The following is a 19,768-nucleotide window of genomic DNA, read 5'->3' as shown; positions in this document are numbered from 1 at the left end:
AGATGGTATTATTGTGAAATGAATGCACCAATGATTAAGCAATAATTTACTTATAAGAAACACTTAGTTCCTATTTCTTACTGGCTGCCTTGTTATTTGCATCAGTGGTAAACCATCTCAAGGAAGTGTCTGGTGTTCAGTTGACTTTTTCCTTTGTTTCCATTCACTATTGACTTAATAAAATGTTAAAATATATTTCCCAATCAAAATATTTGGGAATTATTGCCTTTATCAAATCAACACTCTTATTTGCAATTGAGAAAATAGGGATAGAGTAGTTTTAAAGATAGATTTGAACTACTTAAAAGCTTTCCAAATCAATCCTTTCTTACCTGGGGGAGTGGAATTCTAATCATTTCAGCTACCAGATGGAAACTCATTTCTTCTTTTCACTTTTTGGTTGTTGTTAGGTGCCATTGAGTCAGTATCGACTCATAGGGACCTTATGCACAGCAGAACGAAACACTGCCTGATCCTGGGCCAACCTCACTATTGTTGCCATGCTTGAGTTCATTGATGCTGCCACTTGGCCAATCCATCTCCTTGTGGGGGGGGGGGGTAGGTTCCCTCTTTTTCTCTGACCATCCACCTTAGCAAACATGATATCCTTCTCCAGTGACTGGTCCCTCCTGACAAAATGATCGAAGTATAAGAGACAAAATTTGGCCATCCTGACCTCCAAGGAGCACTCTGGTTGCACTTCATCCAAAACAGATCTGTTTGTTCTTTTGGCAGCACATGGCACTATCAATATTCTCCAACAACATAACTCAAAAGATCAATTCTTCTATGGTCTTCTTTATTCATCATCCAGCTTTCACATGCATATGAGGTTATTGAAAATATCATGGCTTGGGTCAGGCGCACCTTAGTCCTCAAGCTGACATCTTTGTTCTTCAACACTTTAACAAGGTCTTGTGCAGCAGATTTATCTAAAGCAATACATCGTTTGATTTCTTGACTGCTGTTTGCATGAGTGTTGATAGTTGATCCAAGAAGAATGAAGTCCTTGACAACTTCAATCTTTTCTCCATTGATAAGAATGTTGTTTATTGGTCCAGTGGTGAGGATTTTTGTTTTCTTTGCATTGAGATGTAATCCATATTCTTTCATTAGGTAGGTGCAAAATGATTTAAATTTTAGGAAGACATAAAAGTGAAAAGAGCAATAGATAATATGAACTAATACTGTTCTAATTTGCACATTTGTTCAAATATATATATTAATAAGACCTAACACTTAAAAACACAGAAAGAATTACAATTAAATAGCTTATATTATTTGTTGTTTAATGTGCTTTTATCAGTGGTTGATAATAGTGTTGAATGCTGTTATGAACTGCAAGGTTGTCCATTAAACTCACCAGCCACTCCTTGAAAACCCTATACCTGGTGGCTTTGAGTCAGAACTGACTCTGTGGTACTTAACAATAATATGTATCTATTAAAATATAATGGTGAGCAAGCCACATTGTAAAACTCATTAGATCAGACTCTAATTCTAAGTTCCTTGGTCACCCTTAAGCACAGCCAGGATTGAGAATCATTGCTTTAGATTATTGGCAGTCATGTAAAATTTACATATTATTATCATTAATAGCCACTGCTAGCATAAATTATAGAAACATTTAACAACATTTGCTTCAAAATGATATTTTAGAGATTTAAAATTTTACTAATAGAACTTTTTTATCCAGTGTATGGATCTATTCCTTCACATACCTGTTCCCCAGATGCAATCTGTCATTAATTTGCTAATATTTTCATATTTGTATTAATTCTTCTCAAATTTTCATAATCTTAATATTAATACATGCAACCATAGTCATGAAGAAAAATGTGGCATCAGGATTTGAGGAAGACTCATTAACAACCTGCAATATGCAGATGATACAACTTTGCTTGCTGAAAGTGAAGAGGACTTGAAATACTGATGAAGATCAAAGACCAGAGCCCTCAGTATGGATTGCATCTCAATGTAAAGAAAACAAAAATTCTCACCAATGGAAAAATAAACAACTTTCTTATCAATGGATAAAATATTGGAGTTATCAAGGACTTCATTCTTCTTGGATCAATTATCAACACTCATGGAAGTGGCAGTCAAGAAATCAAATGACATATTGCATTAGGCAAATCTACTGCGCAAGAGCAAAGATGTCACCTTGAGGACTAAGATGCACCTGACCCAAGCTATGGTATTTTCAATAACCTTTTATCCAAATGAAAGCTAGATGGTGACTAAGGAAGACCCTTGAAGAATTGATGCTTTTGAATTATGTTGTTGGAGGAGAATATTGATAGTGCCATGTGCTGCCAAAAGAACCAACAGATCTGTGTTGGAAGAAGTGCAACCAGAGTGCTCCTTGGAGGCCAGGATGGCCAAGCTTCATCTCTCATACTTTGGATATATTGTCAGGAGGGACCAGTCACTGGAAAAGGATATTATGTTTGGTAAGATGGAGGGTCTGAGAAAAAGAGGAAGACCCCCAGTGAGATGGATTGGCAAATTGCAGCAACAATGGGCTCAAGCATGGCAACAATAGTGAGGCTGGCCCAGGACTGGGCAGTGTTTCATTTTGTTGTGCATAGGATTACTATGAGTCAGTACTGACTCGATGGCACCTAACAACAACAACAACTTAGACAGTTTTCTTGAAAACACATCATCCACCTATACCCCAAAAGATTTCATTTACTACAATGTTATGTTTCATCTTTGAGAAGTATATATATATCTGTATATACATTATATATTTTATAGTATAGTATTACTGGATATAGAATCATTTTGTCAATGTTTTATTAAGACCATCATAGTAAACTTCTTACAGTACTCTCCACAGTACACACCGGAGAATTTCTATTTTATATGTGCCTGAAGCATAATTGCTTAAGGTATTAAACTGATGCATAACCAAATTTACTAATTGCCAACATGTGTTTACAAATAGAAAGTCAAGCACAATTGCATGCTCTGATTGTCATGGTATAGGATCACAAATATCTTTGAAAGTCATCTGGTAATGATCATTTCCTTATCAATCCTAATATAATAATTATCATGCTGTATGAGGAGTCCCTGTGTGGCACTGTGAAATAATGCACTGGACCACAAGGTTATTTGAATCACGAGGTAGGCAGTTCAAACTCCCCAGCCATTTCTTAGAAACCCTATAAAGGGTACGTATGAGTTGGAAAGACTCAAGGGCTTTCAACAAGAACAATAGCAGTTAGGAATAAGGGAACACTGTGGCTCTATATGGAGTCCTAGTATGGCGCCGTGGGCTAATGCACCAGATTGCACAGCCATTTGAACTGCAAGGTCTGTGGTTCAAGCTCACCAGCAGCTCCTCAGAAACTCTATATAGGGTTAGTATGGGTTGGAACCGACTCCCGACTCGAGGGCACTTCACAACAACAACAACAATGGCTCTAAGGAGTCCTGTTGTGGCAGTATGGGTTGATGTACTGGACTGCAAAGTCAATTTGAACTGCAAGTTTGGCTGTTTAAGCTCACCAGTCACTCCTCAAAAACACTGTACAGGGTCGCTATAGGTGGAAACCAACTTGACAATACTTAACAACAACAACAACATGGATCTACAGGATAAGCCCTGGACTGCTGACCACAAGGTCTGCAATCAAACTCACTAGGCAGTCAACTGGAGAAAGATGAGGCTTTTTGCTACCCCAAACTCTTTGTGAAAGTCTTGCAAACTTTACAATGGGGCACAATGAGTAGAAATGAATAAACAGCACTTAACAAAAACAGGGAATAATATTCTTATTCTCAGATTTCTGTGGTATGGAGTAAAATGCATTACCATTCATAGAAAAACAAACAAATTAATATATTTGTGCTGTAAATATTCCTGTAAATCATTTGTCCCATTTCTTAATTAATAAATCAACTCAGAGTTGTAAGAGGAAGGATCAATGGCTCAGCCTGCAACTCACCAAGTTGTAAGAAGAAGAATCAGCAGTTCAGCCTTTGCTTATCTGAAAAGAACCATAATCATTTAGTTCTGGTTGAAGGGAAAGTACCCTGAAATAGAAATCAGATCAAGGTCCAAATTCCATATCATTTACACACTAAATATGGAGTGTGTATAAATCTCTCAATTTTTTTTATCTCAAAATACAGAGAATAATACAATAATATTCATCACAATGATGCATGTGATAGCTAACATAGGTTTGACATTTAATAAATGGACATGTTTTTTACTCAGAATTGTAGTCACCTGCAAAGTAGTAGATTTGTTGTTGAAAAACAATCACCCTATTATTCGATTAGGATCAGCACTAGACTGAACACCACAGGTCAGCAGTTCAAACCCATCCAGCTACTCCTTGGGATCTCTATACAGGGTCGCTATGAGACCAACAGAAATGTCACTTAACAACAACAACAGGGAAAATGGAGTCTTGTTAAGGTGCTATAGGATAAGCATTGGGTCATAAATTCAGTTGACCTGCAAGGTCTGTGATTCAAACCCAACAGCTGATCTTTGGAAAGTCTAACAGGGTCACCATGAGTAGGATCCAACTTGAAAGATGCTGTCATTGTTGTTAAATGCTGTGTAGTATGTACCTGCTCGCAGAGACCCTGTATAGGGTTTCTGGTATTTTACTAGTGGCTTTAAACCACAGAACAATCCAGTGAGTACACTCTGGCACCACACCAGAAATCTAATCATTCCCAGGATATTTGAACACAGAATGTACTGAAATCTTAACATGTGCCTAAATTCACACAATAAGATTTACTTCCCCATAACTTTCTCTGTTTATCCTGTTTGGTTTCCATTTATAAATACCTCTAAATTGTTTTGAAAATTATTGAATGATGTAAATTCTATTTAAAATATATCCTATAAAAAGTTCTTTATATAGAGTTATTCATGCCCTGTTTTATCTTGTACTTACTCCTATGGAATATTGACAGGAAGAATAAAAACATGGGCAGGTATGCACTCAGCATGGAAGCCACACAGCCTACACTCTGATTCTGTGAACCAAGGAAGTGTCTAGTTCATATTTAACACAGATTTGTCATTGTAATTTTGGTTATAGCCTACTCTGTGCCAATCATGGAATAAGTTCTGCAGAATCATAAATAAATAATTCTCAGCTGTTTCTTTCCAAGCATTCAAAACTTTCAGATCATAGGTTACTTTAGTTGAATTGAATGAAAAGTCATCTAATGTGTTTTCATATTAAAGGTAATATGTAATATTTTTGTGCCCTGACTATATGCATCAATCACATATGAATATTGTTTGTTTAATTCTTATAGTCATGCAGATCTTTATATTTATCAGGTATAGATACATTCAGATGGCAAATAGAAACTGAGAGATACTAAGAACTTGTTTAATGGTTAACAGATCAGAAGTAGATCAACAAGATTCACAATGAAATTATAGGTTACTAAGACCTGTGGCCTAACCATATTCAATCTGTTTCCTCATATTTAAAAAAAATGCTTAAAGCAGAGGTCCAGAGATCTTAACCAGAGATACATCTAAGATGCACCTTTAAACACATACCAGTTCCTGACTCAGAATGGAACCCAAGACCCATGTGATAGAGATAGGCTAAAACACAAGGGTGAGGGAGGAAGTGGACAGCTGAGACAAAACCAGAATGGGCCAGAGAGAGATCTGACAATCCTGATGGAATTCTCTCTGGTATTCTCAAATATCCTTTTGTATAGTTGATAGGCACCAATTGGACTCACTTCTGCCTGCTGTGGTCTAGGAAAAACCCCTTCATTAAAAAGCACAGTAAGCAGGATCTCTGGCAGTAGACACCAGAAAATGAAATGGCAGGGTGGGTGGACAGGGGAGAATATATCAGCTGTCCTGTCTGGTGTCACACTGCCCAGATTCAAACCAATCTTCAATGTTTTTTCATACAAGTTACAAAGAAAAAACTGTGTTTCTTTTCTCTTCTGTAAAATAACAATGATGTGTGTTGAACTTTTCTGCCTGTGGTTGTACAGGGAAAGGAAGCAAGTTACTCAGAAATGTATGCTCACCATAGAATGGTTAATCATTCAATGTCAAAAGGGTAACATATGTCTAAGGACAGAGTTGAGAAGGAATAGGAAGGTGGGTGTAATACAATCAGGGACCACAGGGAGAGGCAGGATAAGGGTTGTTGCATGGAGGGTATTGTAATCATTGATATTAAACTAAGTGCATGATTTGTTAAATTTGAAGCTGATGATTTTGTCTGTAAATATTCAAAAGTTTAAAGAAATAAACTTTAGTTCAGGTCCTAATTGGGCAGCCTTGAATAAACATTAATGACATTGTGATTATGTCATCATTCTCATCATTGTCATTACCTTTATTTGTTACATGATTATTTTGAAGTGTTCAGGGGACAGGTGAGAAGGACCCATTTTCTGTTCTGGTAGGGAAGTTTTGATAGAAGTCAGAAAAAATGTAGAAGAAATAAAAACTCTAAGTGAGCTTTCCTGGACCTCTATCTGAACCAGAACAGAAAATTCACAGACCTCTGAAATTAAATTTAGAACTTCAGAAACTCCCATGTGTCCATACCAAGTGTACCACTTGTACTGATGAGGAGGAAACAGTGTTCCTCAGTCCCTCTACTCACTGTCTCACTCAGAACTCACTGGATTGTGCTGGTTCTCTGCTGATGTACGACCAAGGCATGCAGGTCCACTATCCCTCTTCTACCAGGTAGGTGATGAGGTATGAGGCTCTTTCCTCAGGACTGGAAGAAGAACAGACTCAAATATAAGCATTATGATGTAGATGACCACTCTAGTGGAGAGACATTGATATGGAGCTCCCTTAAATAGGCATATTTTTAAAGGCCTAGAGGTCACAGGCAAATTATTTACAATTAAGTTGAGAGCTAAATGCTCACAGCTTGTAATTAGCTAAATTGATTCATGCTATTCTGATCCCTGAAGACTTGTTAATATTAATGAAACTGGTAAAGGAAAAAGTGAATGTCCCTGGTATCTGGGACCGCCCATTATAAGGAAAAAGCACTTCCTTCTCACTAACTTCTAAAGTACAGAAATTGTAGCATGGAAACCAGACACCTGTTTTTACAAATGAAAAATCAATATGTGACTTAATATCCTCAAACACAATGAATGAATCATGTTTTTTGGGAGGATTCAGCATACTATAGATCCCTGGCGTTCCACTGATTAAGTGCTTGGCAGCTAGATATGGATAAAATGGTTGGCAGTTTGAACCAAGCAGCCACTCCATGGGAGAAAGATGCAACAGTTTGCTTCCTTAAAGATTCACAACTGTGGAAAGCCCATGGGGCAGTTCTTTTTCCTGTAGTTTCTTTGAGTCAATATTGACTCAACAGCAATGGGGTTGGGGTTATGTTTTCTCTGAGCCCTGATAGCACAATGATTTAACACATGCCAGTTGAATTGTGGTTGGAAATTGTAACTCACTCAATCAATTCACGGTAGAAATACCTGAAAATTTGTTCCCATAAAGATGCTTGTTGTTATTGTTAAATGACATCAAATGGGTTCCAACTCATAGTGACTTTGTTTCCAAGGAAAGGCTGGTGGATTTGAACCACCAACCTGTGCTTAGCAGTCCAGTATTTATCCTACAGTGCCACACCCATAAAGGATATAACATCCTATTAGGCAGTACTTTTCTGTCACATGGGGTCCTGGAAAAATGTTGCCAACCATCACTTAGATATTGATTAGCTGAGTTATGATAGTTCATTGCAATAACCACGCAGAACTCAGACACCACATCATTTACTTTGGAATGTGTTAGGAAAATTAACAAGTTACAATTCAGGGTCAGAAGTGCTCAGAACACAGTTGTTCCAGGCAGGTCAGTTTCTCCTCAGCCATGCCCACAAGGAGGCTTCTATATGGCCAATGTTACAAAGGTCTTTAGGGCTGCTGATTAATGCCCATAGGACACATCACTCCATAAACCTGTCTGAAGGCAGTCAACTCTAGCTCAGTGAATCAGCAAACCTAGCTCCCCCAATCAATTGCCTGGAGGCACTCTGCTAAAACCATGTGAGGACCATATTGTCTGTTCCCCTGATTTCACAGTGGGGATAGAAAATCAAACTATATCAGTTCAAAGCTGATTCCTATGAAGTGGAGTTCAGACAGCCTTCTACCTACAACCTTCTTTACCCTCTTCTGATACCAACGATCCCTCCCACAACACACTTTGCTTCACTCTAGGTTTGATAATCCATTGCAATGGTTAGATATAATGCAGAACAATACTCATGATTATGGGGATTATTAGGAAAGTAAACAAGACACAATTCAGGATCCAAAAACAACCTCCTGAGGCAGCAGTTCTCCAGTCAGGAACATCTCTTCTCTGCTGTACTGCAGCACACCTTGCTACTGTCATTGGCTTCTCAGTCATGTGGTCCATTGGGCTCTGCCCCAGCCCATGGACCTAGAGCCCCAAACTGCTTTGTCTCTCCATGCCACTGACTTGGGTGTTGTTGCTTTTCTAGGTTGGGATCTCACATTCCACTCATGTTCTTTCTTCTTGATGATTCAGGGATCTTCCATTCCTACTTCTGAGATGATTGCTTTAAAACCTAGCTGGAGGACAAAACTAACCAATCCAAGATTAGAGTCCTGGATACTTTATTTGCACGGTCCTACCCATTCATAATTACTTAGTAGAAATTAAGGCCTGGGATAGAAAAACTGTATTCAGTAAATTAAAGGTACCACAGACCCCATTCTGCAAGCAAGCCTCCTGCCCAAAGTTACTCAGTTTTGCTTGCTGCATGAGCTGGAAAGCCCACCACTCTGTCTCATGCTCAGCATCTTGCTCGTGCTGGTGCTTCTCTAATAATCCTCTGGTGTCACAGCTTTCCATCCATCAGTCAAGGAGATTCAATGTACAGGGATCTCTGAGTCAAAGGACAGGCTCCACTCCCAATTTGTCTTCTTTGATAGTAGTGAGTCCCATATTCCTGCTTCTGAGTTGACTATTTTATACCCATATTAGAATTCCACAGTTCATTTTTTTAACTATCACAACTGAATTGTATAATCCATCAGCATCTTCCCCTACCTTTTCTCATCCAGACCCTTCATGAAAAATTGGTTGGTGGGAGTTACAAAGACTGTCACTAGAATAGACGTGTTGCTGTGATGCTGGAAGCTATACCACCAGCATTTCAAATACTAGCAGGGTCATCCAAGGTGGACAGCTTTCAACAATCTCTTAGAAAGAGTAGAAAGAAGGAATAGTCATCCACTTCTGAGAGACTAGCCACCAAAAACTTTTTGAAAAGCAACAGATAATTGTCTGATATTCTTCCAGAAGAGGGTGTTTTGCATTGAACAAATCTGCTGCAAAAAACTCTTGAAAGTGTTAAAGAGCAAAAATGTCACTTGAAGACCAAGCTCTTGACCCAATCAATGGTATTTTCAAATGGCTCTTATGCCTGTGAAACTTAGACAAGGAATGATGAAGACTAGAATACAACAGATGCATTTGTATTATGGTGCTAGCAAAGAACACTGAAAGAACCATGAAGTGCCAGAACAAACAAAACTATTGGAAGATAAACAATCAGAAGGATTCTTAGAAGCAAGGATAATTAGACTTTGTGTTACATAATTTGGACGTATTATAAGGTGGAACCAGCTACTGGAAAAGGACATCATGCTTAGTAAAGAAGACAATCACTGAAAAAGAAAATGCTTAATGAAATGAATGTGCCCAAACATAACAATTGTGATGATGGCATAGGACCAGGCGATTCTTACTCTCATGTACATAGGGTCACTGTGAAGCAGACTCAAACAACATTTGTTGGAAGCAAGAAGCTGAATACAGCACTCTATCAAAATAATGATTATCTACAAGAGCAGGAATACAGACATGAGGATCCTGAGGAGCAGCTGGCAGCTTTGAACTGCCAACTTTTCAGTTAAAAGTCCAGAACTTATCCTATAGTACACTACCTGGACTCCTTGTATAACCACACTCACAACAAGCATTCCTCAGAGAAAAACATTCACATAGTGCAATTTCTACAAACTCAACCATAGTGCTGCTTGCCTGCCAGTCAGAATCCCCTTTTGTTTCTCTAACACCACCCAAATCTTTCCACCAATATGTTGCCAGTCACAGCTATTCCATGGAGAAGTTCAACAAGTATCCCCAGAAGCATCTACTATCTGCTCAAGTAAGGCTGTCTCATGTCATGTTAGAATTTTTTTAATTTAAATTTCTTTTTGTTTGGAAGTCTCAAAGTTTTAGTAAAATGTGCCTTTGACTTATCGGAGTTTTTTCTAGTGGATGAAGTGGAGTATGTGAGAAGGATTGTCTATAGCAAGATTACATAGCCTATGCATGCAGCTCTCCAGAATCAGAGGTCTCTATGCTGAAGAGCTTGAAGATTAGTTTGTCATTACTTGACATGAAAAAAAAAGTTGAGTATACACCATATTAAATTTGGTATGTATCAATACAAGAGGGCATCATGGCAGACCCATGTGTGGCTCAGGCAAGGACTCTGAAAATAAACAGCTGCTACCTTGGGAGCTGCCTTCCCGAGGTCTGCGTCTGAGTCTCCACCACTGCGGTCCACCTCAGATGGAGAAGACCTAACTGCAGCCATGAGCAGCCATGAGTGCTCCGAGGTGGACGATCTGGTTGCTGGGCCAGGGAATGCACTACTGGAGGAGGACGTGGTAGTGGAATGAGGAGTCATGGTAAAGTTTTCCAGTTTGTTTCCTCGTCTCTTCCAGACATCTGTTAAGGTTGTGGTGAGTCTGGTCATCTTGCCAAGGATTGTGATCTAGAGGAGGATGAAGCCTGCTATAATGGTGGTAGAGGTGGTCACATTGCCAAGGACTGCAAGAAGCCCAAGAGAGAGTGAGAGCAGTGTTGCTACAACTGTGGCAAACCAGGCCATCTGGCTCATGACTGTGACCATGCTGATGAACAGAAGCACTATTCTTGTGGAGAATTTGGACAAGTTCTGAAAGACTGCTCCAAAGTGACGTGTTACAGGTGTGGTGAAACTAGTCATATAGCCATCAACTGCATCAAGACAAGTGAAGTCAACTGGTACAGCTGTGGTGAGTCAGGGTACCTTTCACGGACATGCACAATTGAGGCTACAGCTTAATTATTTTCCTTTGCAGCCCCTCCATTTTCTGATTGATGGTTGTATTATTTTCTCTGAATTCCTTTCACTGGCCAAAGGTTGGCAGATAGAGGGTACCCCCAGGCCAGTGAGCTTTATTTACCATGTTAAAGGAGGGGTGGGGGGAAAAAATCGATGTTCTGCATTTAACTACATAAATAATAATAATAATAATAAAAGCTTATGTTTAGTCTGGTAGAGGTGTTATGTATAATGCTTTGTTAAAGAACACCCTTTCCATGCAATTGGTGAATAAGGGATAAATAAATGGCAAGAGTCAGACCATTAAGCCTGTTTCTAGAAATGTTCCCATGTAGGAGATAAAACCAATCCTGGCAGTGTCTATGAACTTCTGTAAGTAACTTTAATTTTAACATAATGATGGCCTTGGATTGGTTGACCTCAGTAGCTATTAAATAACATCAAGTAACATCTGTATCCAGGCCCCACATAGAACATACAGTTGATTTGGAGTAAAAAAACAGATAAGCATGCGTGTTAATGACTATGAGAGAGAAATACCAGGATAAAAGTCTAAAAAGGAGCAACTTTATCACAGAGTTGATGCTGGATATACACATGGTGATGGCATAGGTTTAGAACACACTTTTTTTTTCTTTTTTCAAAGCCTAAATCTAAAACCCAGAGAAAACATCAATGATCATAGTTAGTATAAATTGGAGCTGCTCAGGAATGGGAAAGAAATGCATTTTCACAGAAATAAAAATGTTATTTTTGTATACTATATCACTTAAACAACTGTGTTTCATTTGCTGTAATCAGTTTCTAAAAGTCAGATGGAAACAGAAACTAAAGTCCTGGAAAATAGAAATGTAGTTTTAAATTATCCAATAACGCTTGAGGAGGAAAAACACACACACACACACACAAAAAAAAACACAAAAAAAAAAAAAAAAAAAAAACCCAGAGGGCATCAAAAATCCACTGAAAGGAATTTAAAAAGAATTGAATTTTTCCAAGTACTTTTCGAAACTCCCACATAGGTGCGATTTACTTGTATAAACGCAAATGGCAGATGGTAACAACCTAGGGGAGAACAGATGCTCAAATAGCAAATCTTCAGAGGAAGAGGGACAGTCTCAGTGCTGATACATTTGATTAATTCTTGTGCTGTAGCTAAAATTCACTATTAAACTGAAGTCAACTCATACAGGATAAAGGTTTCAGACAGGCAACATTAGGGTTACTGCCACACTATACTGAGAATACATGGTCTATGATAATCAAAGACAGTTATGATAGTTTGGTAAAATGTACTTTTCCCAATTTCTTCTCTCATAATAAGTATCCTTGGAAGTTCTTGCATTCCTCTTTTAGAGATCTGGTTTACCTTTTATTTTATTTTTGACCATATTGTATTGGTTTGGGTAAAAATTCACATTGAAAATTAGTTTCCCATTTAACAACACACACATTTTGTTTCATGACATTTGTTGCAATCTCTTCAATGTAGCAACACTCCTCCTATTTCCTTCCTAACATCTTCATTTTTATTCATTCTTCTTTCCTGTCCTTTTCTGTCTTCTCAACTTCCTTTTTGGGCAAATGCTGGAATTTTTTTCTCCTCTGGTTGATTGTTCTAAGGTTCTTCACAGGTGTTTTGTTTATTCACTTTGTAGGCCTACCTACTATATGGCTGACAATTGATCCCTGGAATGTTGGTTCTGTTTCAGGTTTGACATGTGTCTAAGGCTCATAGTCTTGGAAGCTACACCAGTTTCTATCAGTCCAGTAAGTTTCTTAGTTTTTATAATTTCGAATTTTGTTCTACATTTTGCTTCCATTCTGTACAGGATCTTCTAATGTGATACAATCAGATCTGTAGTAGTAACCAGGCACTATCTAGTGTTTCTTTTCTCTGACAATATCTTATGATACAGCTATTATAACATTTCAAGAAAAGGTTTACACACAGAAAGAAACACTCTGATGATTACCAGAGACAGGAGGTTAAGGATAAAAATATCACTTACTAGAGAGTAGATATGTGTATGAGGAGCTTCAAAAGTTCATGGACAAGTGGAATTAAAACATAGTGGAATTTTTCTGCAGATTATGTGAAGCACCCTCATGCTATCTTATTTAAAGGGAAAGACAATATACAGTAAGAAGAAGGCCAGCAGATCATGAGCAAGGCAAAATAAGACACTGGGAGGCATACAAGAGTCAAAAGCAACAATGGTATGCACTATTGTATGCACAAATTTAGTGGATAAATTATCTTAAATTGCCATTTTTTTACAACCTTTACAAGCTTTCTTCTACATATATTTGGCAGAGGATATTTCTACATATGTGTTTGTGTGTGCTACAAATAGATCCACACATATAGTAGATCATGTTGTTGTTGTTGTTAAGTGCCGTCGAGTCGGTTCCGACCCATAGCGACCCTGTACAGGGTTTCCGAGGGTGTAAATCCTTACGGGAGTAGAAAGCCTCATCTTTCTCCCGCGGAGCACCTGGTAGTTTCGAACTGCTGACGTTAAGGTTCGCAGCCCGATTCGTAACCACTACGCTACCAGAGCTCCTATAGTAGATCATAAAGGGGGCAAAATAAGGAACACTTCTTAGCCATAACTAAAAGCATTTGGGCATTGGGACCACAGTGTCAATGGTATCCAGGTTAATTGCCATAACATAATCCACAAACAAAATGACCTGCATCCTACTTAGGTGAGTAGAATATGATGTCATGACATTTTTATGAGCAGGCATGTAACATGCAGATATTTTTCTCTCCTTGTTTAAATCAAAGAACAGTGAGGAAAACAAGACTCAAGGAAGGAATTTGTCTAAAGCACTAATGGAACATGTTCATCAGAGCCTCCACTAGATTGAGTCAAGTTCACTTTTGTATACCTTGTTCATTTGTGATACTGGTGGTGTTGTGTCATAGAGGTTGTGGTGAATCATAGGATCCTAGATAGGCTTTCTGAGGCTATGAATCTTTATGAGAGCAGAAAACCTCATCTTTCTCCCATGGAGTGAACGGTAGATTCAAATTACTGAACTTCTAGTTAGTAGTCCAGCTCTTCATCCACTATGCTACCAGGGTGCCATTGGGTATTTGTAGAACTTATCAAAACCACCTTTTACTATAAAATTCGATATTCTTCCCATTTTTTTAAATTTTATGGTGAATTGAGTGATGGTTTACAGAGAATAGTATCAATTTTACATTCAACAAACCATATGCACTTTATTCTAGCTCAATTATTTCAGTCCCTTCAATGAAGCATCATTTATGCCATTTCCTGCCTGTATTTCTTGTATCCATTCATCCTCTTTCCCCTGAAATTTCTTCCTGTTGTTGTTATTAGGTGTCTTCCAGTCAGTTATGTACAACAGAAGAAAACCCTGTCCAGTCCTGTGCCAACCTCACAGTTGTTATGTTTTAGCCAATTGTTGCTGTCACAGTGTCACTATGTCAATTTATCTCCTTGGGAATCTTTCTCCTTTTCACTGACCTCTCTCTTTTTCAAGTATGATTTCTTTCTCCAGAGACTGGTCCTTCATGATAATATGTCTGAAGTATGAGAGATGAAAATCCTCCCTTTTATGGAGCATTTTGGCTGTACTTCTTCTAAGAAGGATGTGTTTCTGATTCTGGCAGTCTATACTAATTCATTATGACCCTCCAGCACCATGATTCAAATGAATCAATCCTTCTAGGCCCTTCTTTATTCATTGTTCAACTTTCACATGCATAAGAGGTTATTGAAAATACCATGGCTTGAGTCATGCCCACATTAGGTCTCAAAGTGACATATTTGCTCTTTAATGCTTTAATCAGTCCCATTGCAGCAGATTTGCTCAATGCCAGAGGCCATTTAATTTCTTGACTGCTGTTTCACTGAACATTGATTGTGGATCTAAGTAAAACAAATTGTTTTACAATGCCAGTCGTCTTGCCATTTATCACATTATTTGTTGATCTAATTGTGAGGACTTTCGTTTTCTTTATACTAAAGTGCAATTCATACTAAAGTTGTCATCTTTGATCTTCATCAATAGGTACTACTCTTTGCTTCCAGCAAGCAAGGCTGTGTCATCTGCATACTGCAGGTTGTACATAATTCTTCCTCCATCCTATTGCCACATTCCTCTTGATATAATCTAGCTTCTCAGATTATTTACTCAACATACAGATTGAATAACTATGATGAAGGAATACAACCTAAAGTGATTCTTTTCTTGATTTAAACCATTCAATATTCATTTGTTCTGCCTCTTGGTCTAGTTACAGGTTCCTCATGAACATTATGAAATGATTGTGAATACTCTTTCATAGTTTGTTATGATTCACATAACCTACTGACTTCACATAGTCAATAAACAAAAAGCAAACTTCCTTTTGGTATTTTCTGCCTTCAACCAGGATCCATCTGATGTCAGCCATTATATCCCTCATTCAATGTCCTTCTCCAGTTGGACTTCTTCTAACACAGATTTATTTGTACTTCTGGCAATTCATCATACATTCAACATTGTTCTACAACACCACCATTCAAAGGTATCAATTATTCTATAGTCTTTCTTATTCATTGTTCAATTTTCACATGCATATGACAAAATTGAAAATATCATGGCTTGGGTCAGACAGCTCTTAGTTCTGAAAATGACAACTTTGCTATTGAATGGCAGTAGATTTACCTAATGTAATACGTCATTTGATTTCTAAACCACTGCTTCTGTGTGTGTTGATAGATGATCCAAGTAAAATAAAATCTTAGAGAACTCTAATCTTTTCTCAATTTGTCTTGATAATATTTATTGATCCCCTGATGAGTATTATTGTTTTATTTATGTTGAGGTGCAACATCTATGAAGTATGTGGTCTTTGTTCTACATCAGTATGTATTTTAAGTCCTTTTCATTTTCATTATGCAAGATTGTATCATTTGCATATTGCAGATTGGTAATGAGTCTTCCTCAAATCCATATGCCAAATTCTTGTTTATATATTCCAGATTCTGGAATTATTTGTTCAGCATACAGATTAAACAAGTATGGTGATAAAAAATGCGGCCCTCATGCAAACCTTAACTGATTTTAAACCATTCGATGTTCCCTTGTCCTATTTGAATAATGGCCCCTTGTTCTATGTACAGGTTCCTCATCAGTGCATCTAAGTGTCTGGAATACCCATTCTTCACAATGTGACCCAAAGCTTGCCATGATCCAGAGTTGAAAGCCTTTACATAGTCAATAAAACAGAAATAAATATCTTTCTGGTATTCTTTGCTTTCAGTCAAGATCCATCTGACATCAGCAATAGTATCCGTCACTCCATGTCCACCTCTAAATCCAGCTCGAGACTCTGTCAGTTCTCTGTCAGTGTACTGTTGAAGCCACTTTTAATTATTGTAGGCAAAATTTTACTTGCATTTGATATTAATGATATGGTCCAATGATTTCTGTATTCAGTCTGGTCAGTTTTCTTTGGAATGGGAACACAATCAATTGTCCAAGTAGCTGTATTCCAAATTTCTTGGCATAGATGAATGAATGCCTCCAGAGACGCATCAGTTTCTGAAAGCTTTCAGTTTGCATTGTGTCAATTCCCAGAGCCTTTTTTTTTTTTTTGCCAATATCATCATCTTTCCTTTGACTTATTCATTAAGCAAGAATGATTAGACATATTGTCAGGAGGGATCAGTCGCTGGAGAAGGATATCATGTTTGCTGAGGTGTAGGATCAGAAAAAGAGGAAGACCCCTAACGAGATGGATTGGCCAAGTGACAGCCTTGATGGACTCAAGCATGGCAACAATAGTGAGGTAGTCCCAGGATCGGGCAGTGTTTTGTTCTGTTGTGCATAAGGTCACTATGAGTCGGTACTGACTCAATGTCACCTAACAACAACAAGAACATATAAAGATATGGAGTCCTTGTGTGGCACTGTGGGATAATGTTCTGAACTACAATTTCTCTTTGAACAGCATGGTCAGTGGTTCAAATTCATCAGCTTCTCTACAGAAACCCTATCCAGGGTCACTATCAGTCAGAAATGACTCAATGACACTTAAGGTTAACAACATATAAAAATATATTTAGTGGACGAACTAGGCATGAAGGCTGTGTGCAATCTCTGTATCAAGGATATGGAAAACTGTACAGACAGATTCAGAGGATGGTCCAGGAACTCTGATCATTATGCAAAGGGATAAATAAGTGAATCAAATGCTTACATGGGACTATTATTGAACAGATATTGCAAGAATGGAGGTGACTTCCTATTTGGGGCAACTGATGGGAACAGCTACAGTAATCCTGAGCCTGTATAAGTGAATGAAAAGACAAGAAAACAAAATCATATTACAGAAACCTGCCTGTGCCTCACAGATAAAGTTTTTTTTTTTGTCTTTTCATTTCTGTGTCCTTTCATTCTCGTGGTGATCAGAGGTGAGACTTTTATCAGTATACATCTCCAGGAGAGGCCTCATTTCCAGGTGGGCAGTACCACGCAGGCCCAGTGGTTGTGAACAACATTGAAAGGAGAGAAGATAGCAGCAACAGCCCTGTTCTTTCAGGCCCTGCTCCAAATCTGCAAAGTGGACCCTGGGTAGCCCTGGGATAGCTCTCACTAGGAAAAGCAGCTGAAGGGACATGTGAGGTAGAGAAGAGGGATACAAAAGGATAAAGGAAGAAAGAAAAAGAAAAGAGGGACTGATTATCTGGGCAGTCCGGACGTGCACAGTGGAACTATCTTGAACTTTCTCTGCAGCTGTGAAAGCAAGATGCCATTAGGTGGTACAGAAGCATTCCAGTTATTTTTCAGCTGTTGTTTGCTGGGATTTTTTTTTATTGCTTTTTTGTTTATTTATTTGTTTTCCTTCTCTCTTATGAGAGTGTTTTCTCGTCTTGTCTTACCTGTCAGGAGACAGCACCTGTGTCCATTCAGTCCAATCACAGTAGTACGTTCTTCAGTGCCACCTAATGTGCTACAGTCAATACCAGCTGCTATCCATCAGATCAACTACATCAAACTTCACAAACAGTGAACATAGAACAGCACACATGCTCATTTATTGATCACACCCACCAGAATTGAGTTGTTGAGTACCTAACTATACACCAATAATGGAAGCCATATATTAAACTTGCAGAATATAATAGCAACCCAGTGCCTCAAAAGTGGCAATCTCCATTCAGATGAAAAAACAAGAGAAGCTCAAATAAACATTCAAGGAGCAGAGCTAAAAAATGTTTTGAGGGAAACGAAAGATACTAGAACTATAATAATTTGGTACCTCCAAACTATTAACAGAAAGGTTGAGTAAAACAAAGAAGAATCCATAAAAGAACTACAGGAATAGTCAAACAAAATAGATAAAGGATTGGAAACAATACAAAACCTGAAAGCAGAAATCTAGAAGATTTATATTAAGATATTAGAAAACAACAGTACACTGAAAGGGCAAAGGAGTAGAGTTGAATCCATGGAAGCCATAATTAGTGATGTTGAAGGTAAATCTTTCAATAATAGTAACCTAGAACAATCATAAAAGGAATGAAAAATCTGAAGAAAGCCTAATATTCACATGGGTCAACATGATGAGAAATAACCTACCAGTAATCAGAATTTCAGAACAGAAAGAGACAAAGAAAAGCACAGAAAAGATAGTCAAAGAGAAGAGTATAAGAACTGTTCTCTAACATAATGAAAAGTGAGAAAATAAGTTTTGAAGAAGCTGAACAAACCCCAGGCAGGATAGATCCCCAAAGAAAATAACCAAAACATATCATAATCAAACTCTCCAAAATAAAAGACAAGAAAATAATCACAAAAGAGGCTTGAGAAAAATGAAATGTTATCTACAATGGAAAACCAATAAGATTAAGCTCTGACTTCTCAGCAGAAACTGTGAAAGCAAATAGGCAAAGGGGAGACATAGACAAAACTTTGAAAGAAAAGATAAAAAATAAAAACTGCCAACTAAGAATGATATACCTATATAAGACCATAGATGGAATCCTGAGCCCCATCCAAAATCATATGAAGTGGGAAATTTCCACTTGAAAGGACAAGCAGACCAGCCTGGAGTAGCTAGAAGAAAAGAAGATACTTCTTGAAAGAAAGACTAGAATGAAAAATTAAAACAATAACAGCAGTCTGATGATTACTACAAGAACAAGCAAGTTGTTTGCCTGGGACTCGTCAAGGCAAGTGGTCGGGTCCCCTCAGGGCAAACCACCTTCCAAGACTAAGACTCAAGGGGAATACATGTGCAGGCATGTGGTTTTGCTGGTGACCACATTGGTCACTGATAAGGGGAAGAGGGGGGAAAAACAGCAATGAAATCGTATGCTAAGTCTGACCACGTTCAATAGGCTCCTATCAACCTGGGTTGAGACCTGGTTGGCCAGCAGTACGGCAAGACCTGTGGACTCCTGGGTCCAGAGACAGGTACATGGCCACAGAGGACTAGAGAAGAGAGTGAAGCATCCAGCAGATATGAAGTGAGGGGAGATGCATAAGAACACTATACTTGTAGATAGAACCCACTTGACCTGGTTTCAATGGCTGGATGATCAGAACTTGACTAGAAGAAAAAAGAAGAGGGG

General features: G+C 38.2%; 1 pseudogene; it reads left to right on the top strand.

The window, feature by feature from the left end:
* Nucleotides 1-9,407: 9,407 nt before the first annotated feature.
* Nucleotides 9,408-11,162, top strand: LOC102810591 (annotated as a pseudogene).
* Nucleotides 11,163-19,768: the final 8,606 nt, after the last annotated feature.

This window comes from Chrysochloris asiatica, unplaced genomic scaffold, assembly GCF_000296735.1.
Source record: "Chrysochloris asiatica unplaced genomic scaffold, ChrAsi1.0 scaffold00491, whole genome shotgun sequence".
NCBI classification, from domain to species: Eukaryota; Metazoa; Chordata; class Mammalia; order Afrosoricida; family Chrysochloridae; genus Chrysochloris; species Chrysochloris asiatica.
This window is presented reverse-complemented; position numbering and strand designations above follow the sequence as displayed.